The sequence below is a fragment of the Bombus flavifrons genome, chromosome 4 (assembly GCF_040668555.2).
Source record: "Bombus flavifrons isolate JBK064 chromosome 4, iyBomFlav1_principal, whole genome shotgun sequence".
In the NCBI taxonomy this organism is placed as follows: Eukaryota; Metazoa; Arthropoda; class Insecta; order Hymenoptera; family Apidae; genus Bombus; species Bombus flavifrons.
Window position 1 is genome coordinate 1363515 of NC_138445.1, and position 25537 is coordinate 1389051.

The 25537-nt window shown below is 35.4% G+C and overlaps 1 protein-coding gene and 1 long non-coding RNA gene across 7 annotated transcripts in view; both read right to left on the minus strand.

The window, feature by feature from the left end:
- Nucleotides 1–25537, minus strand: part of LOC138179191 (CCR4-NOT transcription complex subunit 6-like) — an 828627-nt gene that overhangs the window by 286906 nt on the left and 516184 nt on the right. The gene's annotated exons all lie outside the window — the stretch shown is intronic.
- Nucleotides 14665–21800, minus strand: LOC138179194 (uncharacterized). Of its 4 annotated transcripts, none has more exons than XR_011172944.1 (8): nt 21666–21800; nt 21388–21543; nt 21052–21238; nt 20278–20455; nt 19903–20214; nt 19171–19302; nt 16741–16793; nt 14665–16655 (listed from the first exon to the last, which is right to left on the minus strand). It is a non-coding gene; the product is annotated as an uncharacterized LOC138179194 (long non-coding RNA). The 4 variants fall into 4 exon arrangements; XR_011172945.1 differs by having other exon boundaries at nt 16737–16793; XR_011172946.1 differs by having other exon boundaries at nt 21388–21566; nt 21666–21794.

The following is a 25537-nucleotide window of genomic DNA, read 5'->3' on the forward strand; positions in this document are numbered from 1 at the left end:
TAACAAAAATTGAGAAATTGATTAATCGGATAATATAAGAATTTACATAAAGTTATAACTATGAATGTACAATTTCAAATGAAATTGAAATTGGAAGACATAAATGGCAGTAAACATTAATTCACAGTCTCTTGGCTCTTATCTATGCCATTTATCTAAATGAGTGCAGCCATGAGCTTTTTTTACAACTAACTGTAAAAGGTAACACATACAGTGCTTTTTACACTTTTCTTTTTCATAGATTTGGATTACGTTAATGCAAGAATTTTCTTTTTCTCCTGAAAAATTTGTTTCTTGATACTTGCAAGATTTTCTTCAATTAATTGTAGACAGACTTTACTGTAATGGTACCGGCAGTATTTTGCGAAAATCTTGGAAATCAAGACCAGACGACTGTTACACGTATAGAGAAAAGTTGTTCAAAGTTCTGCCTCAGCCAACATACTTAAAAATCATTGAAACCGAGTTACGAGCAATTACCAAATATTATCGCATGCAACACAATTATCGATGTTTATTGCTTATAAAAAATTGAATATACCTTCTGTATATAATAGCAGTAATAGAGAAAATTGTTGAAAATGATAACGTGAGTTCGCGCTCGCCATCCATATGCAGATGCGCTAATTACAATAAATAGTAATTAGAAGATAGTTCTAGATACAATCAATAGATTTAATCGATTAGGTTTAAGACGTTCTTTTGTTTTTTATCCCTAGTCCATGTAAGAAAGCGCAATAAAGGTTTTCCGGCTCGGAACGATTTATCCAAAGAACAAGATAATAGCTAATGTGATCCTACTTCTGAATACAGAAATAACAACAAAAATATGAGAACAAATACAGAAAAAAAAAAAAAATAAAAGCTTGCTGACATTTGGAAAAATTATTCCCATAATACTACTTCTAAAAGTTTCATACTGTCAAGAAATCAAATGCTAGGATATTGCTGTAAATATAGATCATTTTTATCATCATATTCATTGACCAATGAGCATCACGTTTTACGGATATTAACCATATTGTTATTGAAATAATGAAATTGAGATTGTCTTATTACATTGTTAAAAGCTACAAAATATATCTACATTATTGCTATTAATGTCGGTATCGTCTACTATCAGGCAATGGAACAGAAGCACGTGATGGCAGAATTTTAGTATTTACAGAAACTGGCATGTTCCCCTCGCTTAACGAAATTTAATAAATGTTCCTATATTTTATCTTGGTATTATGTGCACAACATTTTTTCCGTATGTAATTATTACGTTAATTTAACGTGCTTCATATTTAAAATAAAATAGGAAATGTAATTATTAAATTACACTGTGCAAAATTCTCTTCTCTTATATAATATAAACGTATTTTAGAAGACCAGAAATTAAAATATGGTCCTGGATGGATAATTGTAATTTAATTATGTAAAATATATAGGAATTATAATTCTAAAATTACATCGCAACTCCTTCCCCGAGTAATTATAATATGTACGTATTTTGAAAGAGCAAACATAAAAATACGAAAATTGATGAATATCTGTTATTTAGTCGTACAGAATGTGTATTTAATTCAAAAAGCGCATTCAAGTTTGATAAAGTATTTAAATAAATGCAATTACGTGACTCGACAAAATTGTTACTTGTAACATATAATGAACGACAAAGGAAAGGAAAAAATACTGAAGATAATACGTAAAATCTAAAATATCTAAAGCGTTTTATTTTGTCCTGAAACGCTACAAAACTGATTTGGAAAGGTTTGGCAGCTTCTATAAACGTGAACATAATTCGAACCTGGCACCAGACGTCTATCAATAATCAATACCTGTTATTCTATTTTTCAATCTAATTTACCTCCGACTCTATTCCTTCTTTTTTATTCAGAACTTCTCACTGCATCTACTTTTTACTTTTTCTGTCGGCTTTTCAAATACCAATAAAGAATCTGAATATTTTAATTTGGGATATCCAAAACTCTTAAAACCTGAACTTCGTTGCCTTAAGAAGCGAAAAGCTTTACTCCGAGAATCAAGCGAATTATTCTCACAAGCAAACAAAGTGAACCGGTTTTCTTTCGAGAAAGGACTGGATCACAGGAATATCGAACAATTTAACTATTTTTTAACGAGCCAGTTGTTATATTGAAAGACCGGAGTTCGTGTTCAACCTCTTTTCTACCTCGTAGGTGGAACAACTATTTCCCTCCGCGGTCTAACTGTGTAAAACAACGCAGACCGGCGTGATGTATTCAGGATAGGAAAAAGAACGTTTGGCCAATGACCAACAACAGTCAACGTCGGTAACAACAAACAAATAAGAAGAGACAAAATAACGGAACTAGAGGGAACCAAATAAAGAAAGGTATTAAACGGACAAAAAGAGGGAAAGGAAAGAAAATATAGGATGAAATATCACAGCGTAGCAACAAAAGGCCGTCTGTATGTTTAAACAAAGAATTGACAGAAACAAAATGTAAAGAGATATATAGAAAACAACCGCATCATAACAAACTAAAAAGAAAAATTAAAAAAAGAAGAAATGAAACACAAGCCGTGGTGTAAAATAAACGACGATAGCCAAACAAAAATCAAACGAAACGCTAGTGTAAATAAAGAAGGATCGACGGATCGAAAGCTGAAAGAGAAGCGATAAAAGGTGAGGGAAAAAGGAGGTAGAAAAAGGAAGGACAATCGGAGCAATCCAAAAGGAAGAAAGAAAAGAAAACGACGTAAATACCAGTGGATAGGTAGCGGAAAGCAGAGGGAATAGGTCGGCAAAGGGATATGCATTTACGTAAGAACCCACTTTGTATTCTCTGGTCGGCGGGTTGTTTAAAATAATCGTTACGTGGCGCACTGACGACCGTCTTGGAAACGAGCGCTCGCGGGAATGAGCGGCTCATCGCGTTGGTAAAACGATGGAACCGAGTGACTGGGCTTGAAACATAAGCGGTCGCTGGATAAGACTGCGGCCGAAGGAAGCACGTTGGCCGCATCCACAGGAATAACCCTGGATTCACAGAGATATTCAAGCATTCTTGAGGACACATTAACTAAGCCGATAATCGTTACGAGGCAGAACGGCCGCGTTTAGTGCAAACGCCCGAAAGCTCTTGCCCTCGTGATGGGGTGCAACGCTCTCAACACTTCGCAACACCGTCTTGCGTTCAACCTACCGCGGTGATACGAACGTCGTAGTCTTGATGTCTACCGTCTTAGCGACGACGCTTTAATCCTCTCAAGACGTTCGCGTCTTAGGCTTACCAGAGATATTTAGTTCGTGTAATGTGTACAGTCGTAAATCGCAAAGATAATACGGCGACACAGGTGGAGGATGCTACACATCTTTGTCAACGTTACACAACTAGACTGTACATTTTTATGCAGTTGAAGTTGCAAACGTGCACAAAGTGCGCATCATATGCAGAGATACGAAAAATATCCAAAGTACAGTACGGTAGAACCTCGGTTATCGGAATTCTTATCGTTTTATTACGAGAACACGTTTCACATGTAGGAAGTTCGATTCTCCGGAGGAATCTTTGTTAACGATCGACGATATTACTGGCGGAAAGGCGATACAATTGCAATTCAATTGAAAGAATTGCTGTTATATGGTGGCATATGTTGTTTGGGTGGACGTCAAATGTATGGCACTGGACAAATTGTGAACTACAGTGGAAACACAATACAGAAAGGTAATTTATTATACTTACAATAAGTGGGAGATAATATTGCGACAGATGTAGGAGAAACTCTTACTGTATTGCACAGAATATTAGGAATCGGTGGTTGTGATAACGCCAAAGTGATAGAATGGTTTCAATGCGATGAATCTTCTTCGTTTGACTATGATACTAACGTTACGTGCTTCAAATGATGAATTGAAAAATGAATATAACGTGGGTGACTATATTTCTCAACGGTTTATAGTATTTGAAGTCTTAGAAGTAGAGTTGCAATACAGTTAACTTCGTCGAATTAAATCTGCTAAAAAGATTGCGTGACTAAGCAGCTAAAATGATTTGCCCATAAATCTTTAATCGAATCATATTTCAGTTCATTATTTATATTGGTAATATTGCTATTCTTTGAAATACATATATGAAGATATCAAGAAAGTAACCGTTCTATTATCTGAAAATTCTCTCATCCCAACACTCTTGCCCCAAATGAATTCGGATAACCGAGCTTCCACTGCACTTGTTTTAATATTCAGCGGATCAAACAAATTTCTACTTAAAATTTCATTTGTTCGCTTCTAGTTTATTTAGTGTAGTTTATTTGTAGTGGAACTTCGTTTATATGAACTCTATTTCGTAGGAACTGCATTTATATGAAGGAAATTGTAGTAGTATCTGATTGACTGAACTTTATCTGAGTTCCTATTATGTGAACAGCCACCGAGCGTCAATCCACTTATAATAGGAACGTCTAACAATAGGTAAGATGTAAATAACAGAGGCACGCGTTACATGATACACTCTCATGTTTCGCAGTAGGCAACATTATTAGGTCTTTCAGAGGGAATGCTTCGTAGAATCCTCTTATATGAACAGGAACTTCAATTAACTGAACGCAAGATCATAGGTGACAGGAAGAAACAGATGGACCTCTATTATATGAACGACCTGGTTATACGAACAAACTTGTCACCAGATAGCTTCGCATAAACGGACTTCTACCGTAGTTAGGTTCATAAAAATACGAATTTGCATAAGAATGTGCAAAGTGTACTTATTACGAACGGAAAATTGGCGACGAGCTCAAGTACGTGGCAGGTAGGTTCAAACATTGGCCAGTTAGACTCGAACCCTTTCTAAGTAAAATCGAAAATAAGAAACATCAAAAAGAAGCGGTAGATTCGAGATGCTGGACACGTTTGAGCAGATACATCGGTAAGCAGTCGTAAAGTAGTCGGAGGAAGTCATTCGGTCGATGTCATATTTTACATATAATTGGAAAGACTCTAATCATTGATAATAAAAATTATACATATAGACATATTTGCCTTATTTTATTAAAAAATTATTCGCAAATAAAATAGTAGCTTCCTTTATGGCAGCCTGGGCCTGTGGAAGTATGGATTCGTTCTAATATCGAAGTACCTGCTTGTAGGTAGCTTCTCGAAACTTGCAAATAATTATTTTGAGGCTCTAAAACAACTGGCGAAGATCAAATACATCGCAAGTACAATGAACGAACCATTGTACGTTATGAGTAGTAGTATTCGAATCGTAGGAAGTGGAATCTCGACTATTGAATTTCTTTCAGATTTATAAATCTGTACTTACAAGTACCTACAAGTAAGTAAAAACTATTTTTTCTATTAAATTTCATGTGACGAACAGTTATTACAGAAAATATTACAGACATGACTTGTTAAATGAGCGAATTTCAATGTTTTCGTGACACGACGTACAAATGCATCGGAGTTAATTAAAACAGAAATTTCCTACGTGAAAGCTCGCGGAAATATTTAATCCTCGCATCACGAATAATCCATTTAGTCGAATGTTAAAAATGTTACTTGCAATTCGGCGGAAATTTTATATTAATATTCAAAGACCTTTTTCACACGGCCATATCATATTTATTGGCAGTAAACAATAAAAATCGTGCCTTCAAATATTTTTATTTTTAATTTGCGCACAACAATTTACATACCTTTCATTATTTGTCTGAAATAAACATTTAATTTTTACTCAAACGAACAGATAGATTTTCGACGATTTTCAACGCACCAGGTACTTGTACAGGCTCTCAAAAATATTCCAGCACTCCTGGACACTTATTTTAAATATTACCACTATACATTTTATATAAAATAGTTTATAAACATACGATATGACACATATGTACGGTACAATTATCACGATCATATTGGTGAAGTTTGAAACAAATCCAAATACGTATGTACGTAAGAGATGTTTACTGCAAACATACATTCCACAAAAATTATTTAAACAATCAATTACCGCTGTTATATTGATAAACCTTGATATTTGATAGAAACACATTTAGCATTAATTATATGTTCAAGGCAACAATGCATCCCGTGTACTAATTTTGTATCAAGTGTATGTTTGTAATAAACGCTTTCATCAAACTTGTATATACATTATCATTTTCAGATTCGATTCAAATTTTGCCATTACAGCAATGATTACACTGCGGACTTTTACGTAATTTTACATTTTTACGAACATAACTTCTTCCTTCCCTTCCTTCGTTTATTTCGTTCGCTAAATATCGTGGTAAATGTTCTGCTTGAAATGCTTTTATATATCATATGCACTGTGTAGATTTTTGCGATCTTAAATATTCCAAACGTGCATAAAAATCCGCAGTCTCGTCGTTCTCGTGTCCCGTTACGATAATAACGAAACTTCAAAAAGTTTTGTATAATGCACGCAATAATGTATGTGGAAAATTTTTCCACGGCAAGTTTTCAAACACTTTCGTGAGCCGGAGTGTGATGTTCAAAGAATGTCGGAGCATAAATTTCTCGAGCCTAAGAGACTAAGAAATGCCCGGAAGGCATAATGAAAGGTATGGCGACAGAATAATCGAAACGGCATCGTCTTATCTATAACGCGAATTCTCATAAACGCTCAAAGTAGTGAGTTAGTGCGGCCGGACTGGATACAAAGTGTGCAGCACGTCTGCAGGCCAACATTAAGCAATATCTTTTCTATGGCGATTGAACAATTTACGAGAATACTCATAGCTGAGGACTGCTGCCTTTAGGCATTTATGAACGTTTAATAACACCACGGTGGTCTCTTGCGAAGCTATCGTGAGAGTAAGCGATGATGACCAAAGTAAGATTCCTTAAAAGCCATCGTTCAGCATCGCTTGTTGAACGTAGTTTGCGTTCACCTGCGTTTTCATGCGAAACGTTCCGTGCGCCAGTGATACTCGGTAAAAGCTCATCCAGCGATGAAGATCTTCCGCGTTGCAACAATTTTCTCGAAAACAACGTTGCCGAGTGTCGCACTTACTGGTTTAGAAATCTAGTCTGATCTCACTAAGCATTTAATATCTTTCAATATATATATTTCTGATTTGAGCAATCAACAAGGATGTTGCTTGGCAAGATAGCGCAAAATTTAACGATGTGATAATTTAACAAAATATTGGAACCAGACGTCGTGCATACGAACCGCAATTTTCTCTACTTGAGATATTTTGTGCGCTTGATTAACAAGAAAGAAATTGGGTTTGAAATGAGCGAAAGAGCAGAATAGAGTTAAATCAGAAGATTGTTGCTGCATCGTTTGCTGCCTCTCTCTCAACATAAATGATGATAATAATGAGATCTCCATCTGATGGCGATAACAAAGTCGTGGCATTTGATTAAATGTGTTAGGAAATAAGTTTGTCGAGTTATTATTTCATGGAAAGTAAAGATAGAAGCTATCTTCCTCTGAAATAATCTTGCTTTTTTACTTAATGAAAGTACTATTTGCTTCCATCGGTGTATAGCACTCATCAACGTGCAAATAAAATTTGCAGGAAACGTTAATTGTAGAACATTTCGTTCGTTGCTAAAAAATTGCACTCTATAAAATAACTTTTTATTAGTGATAACTTTCAACTTTTATGGCTCAAATGTATAAAATGTTTGCTTTTAAAATTCTGTCCTGAATATGTTGAAATTGCAATAAAATTAAGTAATGTAGTCTGTACAGTTGGTAATTTTACTAAATATACGTATAAAACACATTCTACGTAACAGGTAACTAGCTACTTAAACAATGTCGAAAAATGGTAATTTTTTCCAACGTTTGACTAAATGGATTATTCGAGACGCGAGGATTGAATGCTTCTATGCGTTTTCACGTAGAAAATTTCGTTTTTAATTAACTACGTACCTTTGTACGTTGTTTTAACAAAACGTTATTAAAATTTTAATAACGTTTGCATTAAAAAATTTGAAAATTATCTTCGTTCCTTACAAACATTGGAGAAAAAATAATAAAAAATAATAAAATAATATTTCATCTTATCGGGCATAAAACACCGTAACATTCTTTTCTTTTCTATTTTTTTTTCATCGTACTCGTCGTGTTCGAGAAACAATAAAGTTATCGTGCATCGTAGAAAGATGAAAACATACAACTACAAAGCACAAAATGCTAAGAACACATTGAACATCTGAAAGACTGTGAACATGCAAACATTCGTGGGAATTGTAAACACACGTCTTCTTTTCAAACGTTACATATTCGTATCAACATTTTTCTACCTTTCTCATCCAAGTAGTATGAACATTTCTTTCTATATGACTGTTTCGAGTTACGTTGCGAATGATCTGGCGAAATTATAGACTCGTAGATTGCAGTAACATGCGCTTCAAGTTCCGATCTAATCGATAAACAAACCAGTAGGTTGTACGTGGTGGTATGCTTGCATGGGGATCACGTGCGAATACATTATGCGAACGCCGTTGCTCGTAAATGTTTATTTAGGAAGCGGCACGTTGCGATATACGGTATTATGATAATCCGACAAGCCGAACCTACGATATCGCGAGTTCACATGCCACGTCCGTCATGAGAATGAATTTCAAAATTAATAATCCATCCGTTCTTCTGACGCGACAGAATCGACTCGAGTATCACAATGTTTGAAAAACAACGCGAATAATCTGTCATTTCAGGCAATAAAATAAACGCCCCTGATCAATTCACTTCGTTTGAAGATTCGCTAAACACGTGATCAACGTAATGCTACAAGCGATAAATAACAATTGACTGAAAATTTTGACGATGCTTTTAAAAAATACTTTTCAAAAATACTACCAATCACTGTTTCCATACCTGACAAGAAAGAAATATCACTTTTGTAAATTAGGCTGTAGCATAATCTGTTATCTAATTCACAATGTATAGTATAGTGACGCGTATGCATTTACGTTCTGAATATTATCGCGTACATAGATGCGTACACATTTACGTAATTGCGTACAGATTTAGTCCACACGTAACACCTAGAAAGGGCTGAATCGTGGTCACGTGGAAACGTCACGTTAAGTCGCGTGATCTCCACCTTGCTGCCAAAATTACGGAATTTTTGGCACACGCATACGAGCAGATTAACTGCGCTATGATTTTTCTGTCACTTTCGGCCTATAGTTTTCTAGTGTTAAAAAATATCTCCAGTTTCAAGGAAATATGTAAAATGTACTGTTACGCGTGATTCCCTTTTTTACATATATATATATATATATATATATATATATATTATAGTGGGTTTATCAGAATTAACAATAACGAGCAATCAGAGCTGCATTCCTTTGACTAATTGGTCTAATTATGTTTCCAGTTCTCTATCCAACAGCCATATAGGGCTGGCTCGCTATTCCGCTCGTAATATCTAATACCTTGCGGTATTAATAATATCTAAAAGCTTCCAATCAAACGGTGAATTCGTATTTTACGTTAATAATTTATATTTGTGAAAGAAAAAAGAAATACGTACTTCACGTTACATTTGTAGAAGCATATTCTCTTTCCATTGTAGAAAGAACATCCCAGAGGATTTAAGCTACATGACGTATTTCACGTATCGGGAATAACGCGAGCGTATTATACAATTCGTTGCATTGAATGATACGTAATAATTATATGCAGCACTGTCACGTCGTTATGACTTTCCATAATTCCAGCCAATAGAATTTTATCCTGTTAAAGCGAGGTATAAAAATGATCGTAACATCGATTCCGACGCTGGTACAGACACATTATGATAATTAAGCGCGCTGCTATAAGCTGCTCGTTAAATTAATAAAGATCAGGTGATTCTTCTGACGGTGAACGTTACGAAAGACCGAATTTAAAGGTGGCCACGAATTTGATGTTAAGCAGCTGATGCGAAGAATTCGTAAAGGACATTAATATCGTTGGGTGATTAAAATGAGAGACTCCTGTGAAAATTTAGAATTAATGTAACATCTTTTATTAGCAATAATAATGTGAAATCTATTATATTCGACCTCCAATTTATATTCTTCGGTGTATAATAAGAGCAGAGCAAGTACTGGATTGGATTTGATGAATTTTCATGATAGAAAGGAGAAACTTGATTGATCTAATTTCCAAGTAACCTGTAAGGAAAGTAGCATGGCACGAAAATGAGCAAGCAGATGAGCTTGTCGCCAACGCTAAATAAGAGGCACGCCCCTGAATTTCGAGTAAGTCGGCTGTAATTAACATGCGCGGTACCCATATGCACAGAAAATTAAGACGAGGTCCTTGTAACTCCGTTCGAGGATCGTGGAACAGAAATTTCCAATTCCGTTCATGTTTTAAATAACTCAAATATATTTATGAGTTTCAAGGATACGAAGGATTTCAAATGTTCGAAGAGGTGTTAAGGAATCTAATTAATAAGCTGCGGATGTTTATGCAAATGCAAATTTTTATTAATACTGTTAAAGAGATAAATATTTGTTTCATCATCTAAATATCATAATTGATACTTTGCTTTGAACATTTTGTACAGTTTTGTATGCCACATGTATTGTGCGCACTTCTGTACCTTGAAATTTCGCAAAAATGCATAAAAGTCCGCAGTGCGCTAATTAAATTTCATGGAAATCTATTAACGTCGCTATGAGCTACAGACGGTTAAAAGTGGTGAAAATCATAGCTTTTTCACGATTTTCGGTCTGAACTTTAAAGATTCTTACATCTTTCGATGACTGTCACTCGTTCCCGTGTCAACCGATTTCGATCAAATCTTTAGCTCGCATACAAGTAACATAAATGTGTCGTATAAATTTTCATTACAGGCTCAGATAACAAAAGTCGTAAAAAGCGAGCTTTACTCTTTCCTCCACGAATCCGACTATTCGCACGCAATTTGTTCAAAAATTATTTCATACGTGACCTAATAAACTTCTAACTTCTCAGAAAACCTCAAGTCGTTTGCTTCAGTTTGAAAAAGGTTATTCGCTTTTAAATAGTGTCTTAATATTGATGGAAGCCAGCGTGTATCGTTCAACTGACCGATTATATTTTTAAAGCTTAAGTACAACGAACCCGACACAAATTATGTTAAGCATTCGAAATGTGTACGCAATTTAGTGCTGTCCACCAGAGGGACCCTCTTCAAGTATCGTCCCTTGCTGTCCGTAATAGAATGGAGGAGAGTTCAGTAACCTAAAGTGCAGGATGTAATTCTTTTGTTCATGTTGGTTCGATATAGGGTCAGCATCCAGGTCTTTTGAAGAGGAAGGAAGAGAATGGTGGAAACCGAGCTACTTCGGAATATTCCAGTAAGTAGAACTGGTGAAGTTGCACAGGAATCAATACGTGCATGTAATGACGAACAAGCAGGGACAAGTAAATTGTTCGTAGAGCAAAAATACTGTTTTACTGTGAGCAAAAGATGATTGAAATTGCAACAGATTTACACCTCGCTAGATTTTCTTTCGGCTTCATAACGTTCACTCCAGCAAATTAGTCTGAGACTGCTTTCACGCTTGAATTTCCATAAAATGATGCTTGGAACACGCTTGCTCTTGGAGAATCCACACAAAAACGCGACGAAAACGTTACTCCTCTGTTCTCTGAATACAAAGACTATTTTATACGCAGGAAATGGAATTGCAATTATTCGCTAGCAATCGGAAGTACGATTTTTACTCTAGTCAATTGAACGTAGGCGGACGCGAAATGGAAATACACAAACGGAGCAATATTTTTCCGAACGTTTGCTTTTTTCTCGCGTTGATACTCTAATGCACGCGTGGTTCTGCAACAATTGTAGATAATACTTTGGACTCTTATTGTGCGTGAAGAAGGAAAAACCGTGACACGATTTTACATTACTGTTAATAGTGTACCATTCTTTAGATAAAAAATATTAATTACAATATTCAGAAACTTAAATATACATTCAACACGTTATCATTAAAGGGCAGATAAAAATTAAATTTAGTTTTTTCAATAGACAGATACAATCCCCTAAAAGAAAATTTGAAGAGTAATTTTCCTTTACCAAATGATTTGAATTTTGTATATTCGTCTTTGTCTTGTATATTTTATCCTGCATATTTATTTTCGAAAAATGCTAATTGTATATAATTAGAGGTAGTCACTTTCTCTTTTTATGTATAACATTCTGAATGTACCAAAATATGTATATTCACATGCATGTAATTAATAACAAATAAGATATTTTCGTATTAAGAAGCACAAGAATCAGTTTGAAATTTTATGGTATACCTCGTCTATAAAACTAAATATCAGACTAAATTCGAGATTTAATACAAATCAATGCAAGCACGTTCACCGTATGATGTCTCTCTTGAAATATATCTTTAAAATAATGAATAATTTTGAAAATAATCCTGCATGAGAACATCAGAATGGTTCACTCTATTTCATGGATTTTAATTTCAATCTATCCGGCAAACGAATACGCGAAGGAGATTTTATTCCACATTTTCGACTTATTTATTCATGCAGCGACCACCCGCTTCCGGGTATATCGTAAATTATTGCAATACTGTACACACGTGCGATCATGTACACGGTTTGTTCTTCATACGCTGTCATTACAGAGAATAGAAAGTTCAGAAACGGATCAATAGATCTAGTATGACGTTTCTCTTCTTCTATGTCAGTCTTAAACAGAAGACGACGTACAAGAGTGTAGCAAACCCGTTTTAGTTGCAAGTAAAGCCTGACTAACATTGAGTTTCAAGACAGCAGCCACGTATGAGAATCTCTTACAAACAAAGATACAGCATCTGGAAAGTAAAAGAATGAGTTATACGAACGATCGAAATAACAAGTTCAGTTCTCGATGATTAAGTGTACACGATAGATAAAACGGAATAAGAAACAAATCTTACTTTTTCAAGAAGTATTTTTCTATTAACTGTGTTGTGTGTTTTGGCTCATTTTCAACCGGATCATATTTGTCTACCGTTAGAAAAATTCCTAAATTTGCTATATAAATTTTAATTACATCAGTATTTCTGATTTCTCCTTCAAATGATTCTCTTGAAGTATTAAAAGGGCTCTTTTCTCGGGACATAAAAGATTCAAGAACTGCAATGCGGTTAATAATGTATCTAAATTTGAAAGGAAAGGAACAAATTAAATATAATTTTTAAAATGACATACGTAATCATATTTACAATGAGATTCTATGTTCCAATAAGGCTCGATAATGCTAGAAATTGTGACAACCTAACAGACCTTCAAGAGAGTTAAGTTACAATGAAAAGCAGGGGAACGAATAAGACGAAGTAACAAATAAATTTAAGTTACAAGTTATTTAAGTTATAGTAACTACCTACGCTACGATAAATAACATACAACGATAGACTCGAAGATGTACTTATAAAAGTAAGCAAGAAGAACAAATAGGATGGTACAGCAAACAGATACAAGTTACAATTAATAACAGTAAATAATAATAGCAGCCATGTTACGATAAACTTAAAAACCTACTTATAAATATACGTAAAAAGAATAAATAGGATGGAACAGCAAACAAATTAAAGTTACAGTTACTAACAGTACTAATAATAGCACTAACAACCTCTTTGGTGCGTTCATAAGCACGCTTGTTAAATAGCATGTAACGATAAACTTAAGCGCGTGTAGACCTTACAAAAGTGTGTAAAAAGAACAAAACGATTATCTGCCGGGCATCGAAAACCACCCCAAGTCAAATAGGGTAAATTATATGCTTAGCAATTATCTGCTCGATCACTGTATTGGGTGGTCGTAGGAAGATGGGTGCGAACAGTAGGGATTCGCGTTGCGAGAAGAGGAGAAGACGAGGAAAGATAGGGAGAGAAAGAAAGAGAGAGAGAGAAAGAGATGATAGAATGCCGAAGCGAGTAGCGGGAGGTATGAGACGAGCGTACGCACAATGCCGGTGTCTGGCAACCGTTAAATTCAAATCAGTTGAGATATAATGGGCCTAGTGGTATGCTCTAACTAGGATGAATGCTCGACGCAAGAGATGCAGCGAACTGAGGGAAGAAGAGAGGTTGAGGAAGAGGAGGCAGCGAAACGAGAAGCAGAACGAGAGGCAAGGCAAGGTAGGGTCCGAGCTTGGTATCGCATGGGTCTAGTGAAGGGAAGAGAAAACGGCTGTGGGGATGGAGAATCGACCGCGAGGGGATTTATAAACGTGTGGGCGAGAATAGTCACGACACGAGGAGTCGCTCTCAGCGAGGGATACCGGTATGCCGCACACGCGGCATAGTTACCGCTCCGACCATGCCCGGATTAATTCCTCCGGTACCGCATCATCGGGTTTCCACGGTGCGTCATATCGGATTCTACTGCACGGGTGCGAACCATGAACTTCGCTATTTGCTTCAGCTCACCCACGATGCTCCTATATTCTCTACGATCGTTGTCGACTCGCGAATAATTAATTTTTTTATTTCGTAGTTATTTTGTACTAAGCTCGTGGCCTACCTATTATTACAGTCAAGTTGTTGATCTCCTTTTTTTAATTTCTTGCAACATATTTTGTATTTTTACATTGATCTCTTAATCGCTGTAAAGTATTGCTACTATTATTGTTTACGTAACGTTTCTTTCTTAGTTGGTATTTATCTACCCTACTGTTTATATTAAATAGGTGTATATATATATATATATATATATATATATATATATATATATGTGTGTGTGTGTGTGTATGTAGTTATATTTTGCATCTATATTTCTATATAAAAGTATATTTTTTTGAAAGCGTATTCTATTAGTCCTCTACGGATAGTCGTCTATGTATAATCTAAGAGCTAGAAGCCCAGGCTGTTTGCATGAAATTGAAGACCAACTCGGGAATACCAAATTTTGATTTGTTAGATATCGATATCTCGCCCACCTGAGGTTGTCATCAGTCAGAATTTTCCAGAATTTGTTCTAATTTTTAAGGCGTCAGCAAATGTCCAGGGGATTTTCTCTAGAGATCTGGGATTCCCATGCTCATTTACTGTCCAAACGATCAAACTCCACCGATCATTCATGTTATCACGCTACGTGTGCGTTGCGTGCAATGATCTGGTATACGTGGCTTCTCTACTAATATGGTTAATATACTGGATAGCGTTCTATATGCATTTGTTCTTCTAGGAACGATCGAAATGCAGACGTAGTGCTATTCAGTTACAGTCTATAATTCACAGAAGCTTTCAATCAACTTAGGATATTGTACATAATCTAAAAAGCAGTCAAGTGTCCGGGTCACAGGCGGAAAGGTCCAGGTTTTTGATGCTCTTTATCCTAGACTAATTGTTTCATAAATGCCAACCTTATTTACACCCACCTCGCCAATTTCGATGATTTGTTAATACCTCGTGGAAATTAACTTTCTGAACAACATTGTTCTCTACAACCGGAATATTTTTTCGGAATATTCGCAAGAAACTGTCGGTACCACTATAGCGAGATCTGCTTATAGCTGTGCATCCGTGTCAGCGTATATCTTGATACTGTTTAAATTGTCTTACTGTCTAACGTCTAACCAGCGTCACCAGATTAAGGGAATTAAAGAAAAAAATCTCTGCAGTAATAGAGGATATAATATAGTTAGTGGATCACTAACATCGGGTCTCATACTGTAGACAAGTGCAGGGAGAGGGACAATGCTGTCGACGCGACGCACAGAAGTAAGAAGAAATTCATGTCACGTCTCACACAAGCCACGTAGCTGTAAAGTGTCAGAAGGGGTAATGTAACATCGTGCTATCCTCGAATTAAGGGAATCGTCTGAGAACCCTAAGCCTAACTCAAACCTAATCCTTATCTTTTGTTTGTAGTTTGTATAGACGAAGATTGAACGAGGCGACAAACGTGACGGCCATGCTTGTGGTTGTGTCACTCATTGTCACAGATAGACACATTAGTAGCGTATCTTCTTTTAAACGCGGGATAGATGATATTTTATCCATATTATATTTATATTTTATACGTATTGTTATATATATTTTGTCAGAATTCAGTGCAGTGTCAATTGCTTTTGCAACATTTCGAATACTAAGGCCGAGCAGCGGTTGTGTGTACAGGAAAAAGTAGTTCAAAACGTTAATTTCTACAACTATTCTATTCAAATTCTATTCAAATTCTATTCAAATTCTATAAATATTCTCTTCCACGATCATTGAAATCGGTGAGAGAGCTAAGATATCGACAATTAGGTGTCTTTTACGGCTGGATGACATACAGTCGGAGACAAAATAGAAATAGATATCGATGAGGCTAAGTGAAATATGACTTGTTTACACAAAAATATTAATTTCTCTAAAGAAAATTTCAGCCATCGTACGCGTAATAGATATACGCGTATATGTATAATAAGTAGTTTATGACAAATAGTATAATAGCGGTAAGAAGTCGAACGCTGATGTAAGGTGTATTTCGTTGAGTTGGTCATTTCCTTTTTGATAACCAGTTGGGTGGCCGAGCATGTTCTTCAAGAGCATATTACTGTCACACGTTACGCTTAAGTTCTAGGTTGTATTGGCCTTGTTTTCTTTGTTAATTATATCTCGTGTATAGCTTATTATTTTCTGGATAAACCGCTATTGCATGTATTATTTGCTGAATAAACTGCTATTGCATGTATTATTTGCTGAATAAACCGCTCGCAATTTCAATTATTTGCCAAATAATCTGTAACAAAAATAAAGTTGAAGTATATAACACTAGTACTAATCCGATTAAACTTCATTAACACCTACTTTCACTACCTACTTACTTATCTTTATCCCTGGCTGTATTTGTGTGATTCTACAGGTGGACCGGGAAAGACTGAAGAAGTGAATTGGAATTTTCAGAACAAAATACGATGTACTAAAAACGTGACGAAAAGCCGAAAAGTCACAAATATGTCAACTGAAAAATAGTTCAATGTGATGAAACACGGAGGTAAATGATCAACGTGCAAGCTTTGAATTACATCCCTTCCTTGTTCCTTATGGTACGTTAACTTACTTCATTCAATAATTTCAATAGGCTTTAATGCGTTTATAACGCAAAACCTGCACACGAGTGGATGAGAATAAGACGTAGACGATGGTCACGTACCCCATTAAACGTATAACCGCCGTAGACAATTAATTACCGTTAATACAGTAATTGTGAGGTATAATTTGATACGATACTCGAGCGATATGCGAAAGCGTTTTACGTATCTCAGGATATTTAATACTATAATTAGAATGTTGCCTTCCTGTTCCGCGTTACGGATACTCAATCCAACCCTTCGTTGACCAGAATGAAACAACTTCATGGAATCGACATTCCGATCATGTAACTCGCATTTGTAGTACAAATCGAATGTTTTGTGATCAGAAAGCCGTTAACTATTAATCTCGTTATAACGTAATTCCCCAGACATACGTTACCCCGTTCGCTTCCTCTTTAACTTGTTGAAATGAACGGCGTCGAATTAATTGAAAACTTCATTCCTTTATATCGCAATCGCACGAAATTGTATCATAAAATAACCGATCTTTTGGTAAATTGTCATTTTATGCGAAATTTGAACCCTTAAATGCATAACTCTTCTCAAATATAAAATACAGAAAATTGCCAATATTGCAGTCATACAAAAATAATTTTTAACATGTATCTTATGTTTGGTATTCTTATATACTTGAGAGAAGAAACTAACATACGGTGAACACACGATCAAATTAAATATTCCGAAGATTTGTTGTAGCTTACAAATATATATGGAAACAGTTTCTTCCTAAGAGTAACGTTTAACATTTGAATTATCGATCTGTAATATGTACTACGTGTTCTACATATATATAAATTAATATAATTTGAATGATATTAATTAAACTAAATAAACCGATATAATTCTGATCCCATATAAACAAAAATATTAAATTTAGCTAAAATACCTACGTCAGAAAATGTACAAAAAGAAAATCTGAAATCCTTTTGACGAGTTTGTTAGCTCTATCGTTAATTACATGCTAGATATTTTTCCTCGCATCTTCTTATAAGATCTGCTGCAATTAATTCCAATACTTGTGCAATTTTACTATAACCGTTATCCTTTCCTTTATGATAAAGCGCAAGTTGCCTTATATCAAGACAAGTAGATACTTTTTAAATTTCTTGCTGCATTATGAACATATTAATAGTATAGAAATAGTAATAAATACATTCGAAAACACCATGCAATAAGTATTACACGTTACTTATATAAGAAAGGTCATTTAAATATGCCAAATAGAGACAGTATGCATTTAAGGGTTAAGAGACTGCACCATGTCCGGTGCATTTACATTCGCATCGGGATACAATCAAGTTATATTAACATTTACGAAATACCAGATACATATGGAATACCTGTCGTTCCGCGATAGCCGTATTAATCTGTGGCTGGCAACCACACGCTCGCGTTCCATGGGATTCTGTGTTATGCATTGAAATCCATTATCCCAACTGACAAATCAATAGAGGCGCGTTATCTAGCGTTACTTCTCAATACTATTTCAACCGGTATGGCAAGCACGATCAAGTAACTCCAATAATTAAGTGATGATGAAATGGAAACATGAATGGTATAAATACCAGTGTATCGCTGTCGATGATGATATTTGATTATTGGATACGATGTAACGTTAAGGTGTGTCCCCACTGAGTCGAATTCCATGGACTTCAACATCTGAAGAATGTTCAGACAGAGGGTAATAAACATAAATTGTTATAAAAAGAAAGAGGGTGCGGGTGGGCAACTAGCGTTCCATAAATCACTATTAAGCATGATTTCGCGTATACTTCTCGCGTATCGTATGCGTATATCGATTTTGTAAACAAGAATGCTTAATTGCCAATTAAACTGTATTTTGATAGCGATAACAGTATTAAATTTTTCTGTCGTGACAATTATCGTGCCAATTAGGAAATTCTTCTAACGTTGAATATTTCTTATAATTTGTGAAAACGTAAATATTTTTTGAAGGTGGATTAATAATGATAAATGCCCTAAACAAGAAGCTGTAAACCGCTGTTTCAATACCAAATTCCATGAGTTACGATTCTTTAACAATTAAGATTTAACTAACATTTTAGTGGTTACATGTATTCTTGAATAATACTATTCTGTGAAGCATATTTCTTTTTACGGCCCTTAAAGGTATAGCGATGATTCAAAAACTTTATTTACCTTTGTCTCTAATTTATGAAGATCAATTCTCAAAATGGAAAAGGAAACATCGTGTCTTCTTGTTTTAAGATGTGGAAGTAATGGTTGCGATTTAGAAAAAGGAAATCAAACTTCTAATTCCGATCTGGAACCCTAAAATAAATTAAACCTTTAAGTTATTTACTCGCAATTTACTTTTGCACATATGCACAGAATGCACATAGAATGCAAAAACAAATAAACGTAAACGCGCAAAACAAATCTGTAATTAAATTCTATTTTTGAAATACAGTTCATAAAAATACAAACTTGCGTAGATAGTGTATTTATAAGAAATCTAAAGAGAAATTATTGAAACTACCATTATAAAAATATAAATAATTTCGGTGATGTTTTAGAATTTGATCGGTATCTCCGATTTTTTTTCAAATTACAATATATTGCATAGGACTATTTAAAGAGGTAAAGGTAAAAAGGTATCGAAAACAATTCTAAGAATTTTTTTCAACAATATTTTATCTCTTTAAATAACTCTTTCATATGCAGAAGCTTAAAAAAGAAATCGAAGATACCGGTGAAATCGTGAAGCATTGCCATAATTTCATTAATTAATACACGTAGAAGAAATTACAGCATGAAAGAGATTCTATCTATCGCTTCGTAACTTTTCTGAATATAAATCGCTTCGAATTGCTCATCGAACGCTTCCTTAATAGATTCCGCGCGTTCTAATTTATAATTTGATCTACCCACCAACGCAATCGTGTTGTTGGCCGTGAGCTATTTCATCGGGTATCTGGCGTCGTTTTCAAGTCGCAATGCCATAATGCTGAAAACGTGTTGAAACGAGCCGCAAAAGGTAGGTTGTTTGACATAATAACTAACATAATTGCACACAAATGGCATTAATACTGACGACTGTCGATACACAAATCAGTGGACGTTGCCTGGCGGGTATGCGCGTGCAACAGTGTACGTACAGTGTGGTGGTCGTAAAGGTCGGGACACGGGGTGAGTTATCAATGAAATACTAGTTCTCCTTGAATCGTTCGTCGGCCGTTGGGCCTGAAAATGTAAAACGATTACCGTTAAGTTACCTCGGGACATCGAGTGGGAGTGAAAACTTACCGATGTTCACGTGCATTACGCGAGTCTTGAGCTGTTATTTCGTAAAACCTGTAATACGGTGATAACAGTGGTGCGAATGTTATATGGCTAAGGGGAAACAGCCAGTACACCTCGACTTTGCTACTGTGTCCAATACGATACAAGTGTATTCAAATCTTTTCCCTTCTTGGAAACATTACTGAAATTTTATTTAGAAACGTGTGTAAACTTTTATTCGATTATACAGGCTGATCTAAGTAAGTTTTGCAATTCGGTATTACATCTTTTGCAAGCGTAACGATGCAGGTACATATCTATTACTTTCATCAATATTTTAGGGATAAAAATATTTAATTGAAAAATGTCGTGGACTATTCACGAACATGTTACCCGAATATGTTTCCACGCTAGAATGAGAAGATGACTCGATTTTTGCAAAAAGAAATATAGATATATTTTCATTAAACAAAACGAAACAACTCTACCACTGATCGTTCTAAATCGATTTAGACTATCTTTTTCCGAGAAATTTTAAACGTCGAGTACATGGCAAAATAATGAAATAATGCTTGAAATAAATAAATGAAAAAGATTTTTCGCTTTGAGGTTATGTATTCGTAAATTATTTATAAAGCAGATAATCTCAAAATATATTCTATTTCACTTTATCTTGGACAAGAATTCTCTTCTCATTTCAATCCACATTTCTATTTAATCTTATATTCAAAATATTAATTATTTAAAATAATTCTATTAATAAATGCTTACTTTAAAAAAACATAGATTTCTGCGGACCATCAGTTCTGAAATACGCTCTTAAAGCATATCAGTACAGGAAAAAACAGCCCATAATATAACCCGCTAGTGTCCGTACATGTAGATATATTATTAGCCGCAAAAAAAATTCTCTGGCAAGCCGTCTACATTTTTCTTCGAAGTTTATTCCTTAAACCTCCAATTTAGATATCCTCCCATCTCGAGCCTAAAGTAACACAATGATCGTCGTTAAGCGAACCAGTATCATCGGTCACGATGAAAAGCGTGTGACGGTTCCACCACTTTAGATAGATCTTACACTGTTATTTCAAGAACGCTGTAATACCTTGATGACTGTGATACGAAGCTACGTACCTAAAGGGAAAACGGATACACGCGTCCATTTTCCTATTGCCATTCGAACACGTTCATAACACAGCTGTTACGACAATCTCGATCGTAACAGAATATTTCCGCTATTTACGCGCTATTCAATTTCGTCACCGAGATTGTTTATAAAATCATACTTTACTGGAGAAAGTAATAGATTTAATCTATTGCTTTCGTAATTCATTGATATTCCACGTGAAATAAGTAATATAACTTATATAAGTAATAAACAAAATAAAGAATAAGTAATAAAATCACTGTACCTGTCAATCTAACCCTTAACGCTCCAAATGTATCTCTCAAGCACCACCGATGTGCGGCGCTCTACTCCAAGCATACCTCTCTGAAGTGCCACCAATGTGCGGCGCTTTACTCCAAATGTATATTTGGGTCGTTATCGGTAATTGTTTACAAATAAAAAAATAATAATCCTCAGTGAGTACTGTGAGACCTGTAAAGGCAAACCCGGTTTGAATCCCAATGAATGTTTTAAAAAATTCCACACATTACTCAATTATGACTAATATAAATATTGTAATCAAAATTATATTACTTCTGAGACGAATAAAGATTGTTTTGAATAACTTTAATATTATTATTTACACGTCATTGTAGCATTTAAAATCTGACACTTAAAAACTTGCAAGTCGAAGTATGATGAGAATAAGTTAGAGTTACCGGTCGATATTCACAATTAAAAGTCGGAGCGTTTAGGGTTAAAATTTACAGTATATGCACGTTTTCAGATATTTCGATATATATTTTACAATATCTTCTGTCTCGATTATGCGTTTTATGGCATGTGTTACGCCACGAGGCTTACCACAGGTTGTATTTTCTAACCGTCGCTCGCGGTCCTACAGTGTCGCAGGCAGATCGTCTTATCTGCCCGACGGATCATATACAATGTATCGACGAGCGTGTCGCGTAAAAATTAAGATAAAACAAGAAACTTGTCAATTTTCGAACAGGAGATCGAGTTCTTTATTTTTATTCAATTTGTACAGTATTATTTTCGGTTCGCGATGATACACTTTTGATACTAGGGCTAGTTGAGAATTTTTTTTCAGACTGACTGGATGATTTTGAAGGAAGCATTTATATTCTTTTATTCGTTGGAGTGGAAGAAGGCTTTGCTCGTACTTATCATATATTTCGGAGAACGGCTAGAGTGACCGAATGCCACCCAGGCGACTGAGAACGGAAGCTGACCGGACGGTCATACGTGATAAGACGCTCGGAATTTTGGTTTATCATATGGCTGCTCGAATTTCACCTGTGACAAGCGCATAGTTGTCGCCAAGCAGCGAGCTCTAGAAACGTCGATTTTTGTCCGTTACGTTGCGTCCACGCAAAAAGGCGGCATACGTGATCATAGGCGCGAACGAAGACGACCTCCACTATGCTCGGGTCACGTCACTGTTCGCGCCTACAATCACGTATGCCGCCTTCTTGTTTAGAAAACGTAACGGACAAAAATCGACGTTTCTAGAGCTCGCTGCTTAGCGACAACTATGCGCTCGTCGATATATTGTATATGATCCGTCGGACAGATAAGACGATCTGCCTGCAACACTGTAGGACCGCGAGAATCGGTTAGAAAATACAGCCTGTGGTAAGCCTCGTGGCGTAACAGCATGTATATTTCGGCGCAACGAAAGGAACTGTGGAATAATAAACACGTTTGGGCATGACTAATACTTTAAGATGTCTGACAAGTAATTATAATCGATTCATCAGTGAACAAAAATGGCGTATTATTTGGAAGTGCATAATGTATCAGTAACAATTTGTTAATTAATACTTAGTTTAAATTAATAACGTTTTGAGAAAACTCGTAGAAAATTAGTAATCTTCGACTGTGTAATATTTTTCGAAATAACGAAACACAATAGGAAACACAATATACTTACCATCACTATTATTATGAGAAGGATCTGCCGAATCACTGTCCGCAAGAATAACACACTTCACACTACTATCATCGATATTAGATTTTCTTTTCACTGACACGATAGGTATAAAGGTTGTTTAATAGTTTTAAGGAATTACGTATGGAAACACGTATGCACGTAACGAAGAATAACAGGCAACTAAAGGAAATATCGAGAACGACTGAACGAGGAGCTACGCTCGTTTTGTTTACATTTAGTTCGAACGACGTACGTAATACGAGCCGGGCTCGTGTTTATTGTTCTTCGCCCAAATTTCTTACCACGAGTTTCAGTCATTAGTAGACACTGAATTGTCGTGCATCGCTGACGACTGACGCGAAATCGAATCGTTGATTATATTAATCCTTTGCTGTGCTTACAATTACGTTTTTTATTTATGTGCTATCGAATTTCTTCAGTGAGATCGTTTGTGAAATTATATTTTCCTCGAACAAGCCGATTTAATTTATTGTTTTCGTGGAGTGCATTCATTTTTCGCATGCAAGATCACTGTACTGTGTCAATATGGAACTGACACTACATATGCTGTATTTACACTGACGTTTCTTTATTGGAAGACTGCTTCGTTTTCGACCGGATTTATACGTAAGTATATTACTTTTTGTATTTCATACAAATTATCTGAACAACAGATTAATTGTTTAAAAATTGCCATTTGATATTATACTTGAATCGTGCAGAATATTTCAATTTTCAAGTTGAAAGATAAAATTTTTCTATCTCTGTTCTAAATTCTCTAATCTCGTACGCGATTATTTTAAATCGAGTAAATCGAGTATTTTAAGTGAAAGTCTTTTTAAAATATTTCTTGACTATTTTAAATATCCGTAGCTTGAGTTTTCAATAATACTACATCATCATGAGTTTCAAGATTGATTCTAATATAATTTGTAAAACGAGTGGTGATAGACAACTGCTAAGAAAAAATTTAGAAATAATATAATCACTAACTAAGCATTTGTGACAATGACCATACCCAAATCCACGCCATTCCACTGACAGTGAACCGTTAGATTTTGACGTGACCTTTGCATATGGCCCAACATTACACTTTCCCCATTATACAACACTTACAAACGCAACATATAAAAACTGCAAGCATTCGACCACGAGACTAGTTTTAGCCTTTAGTCTTAATTTTTATGTCTTGTATACAGTTTGGCCGCGATTTGAACAACTATTTTAACTTCGCTACTTCATTGTAATATTATATTTAATCATTTTCGTGAATAAAAGCCAACAAAATTATAAAAGCACGGTCAAGTAAGTTATTGCTCAGCTACTCCTTTTTTATCAATAATTTTACGTGACACATTACACGTTAATGGGTTCATAACACATGCTCGACGTCGATAAGTACAATAGAAAGAAAAATACTATAAAAAGGAAAAACAACTTCGCTACAACTCGATCGCCCATGCAACGTATGTGCAAGATCTGGAAACAGACGACATCGATCATGTCTGATCAAACAATAATAATTCACCTCTGACCCTCCTACGATCCGACAACTTTTATATTTCAATTTTGCTCTAATCTGAATTTAGGGAAGATATACAATACAAAATTGAAACAAGAAACGATGCATTCAATTCTTTTCTTCCTCTTTTATAGACGTTCCTTTATCAAATGTTCCTAATTGTATACTTACAGTCTCTTACATTCATCTTATGGTAGTCGTTTAAAATAACTTGCGGATCTCGATATTGTAGTATCGTAGACAAATGGCCTAAGAAATATCGGATTAACCATAAACAATGTTGCCAGAAAGCCTAAATACCGACAGGCCCATCAATGTATTGTCGTTCCTTCAGTCGAATAGTTACGCGAAAAAAAGGCCTATGTGACCATGGCCACGGACGGTTGCGGAACACGTACGTAGTGGGGTTATGAGAAAGGACAAAGGGATACATAAGGGAGAAAGATGAATTAACACAGTCAGTAGTTAGTTGAGAAGTCAGAGTGTGTTGTCAGCGTCGTCAGAGAGTGTTGTCAGCGTTGTCGAGGAGGATGGTCCGTGTGAAAGAGCGTTAGAACCGTGGTAACGAGAGTTGTAAATTAACTATTTAATTGTCTTAGTTACAGCATATTACTGTATTTAGTTCACGTTAAATAACCATCGTTTCCAATTTAATCCATTCTAAATAAATATAAAAAGATCCTATAATACATTTGTCAAT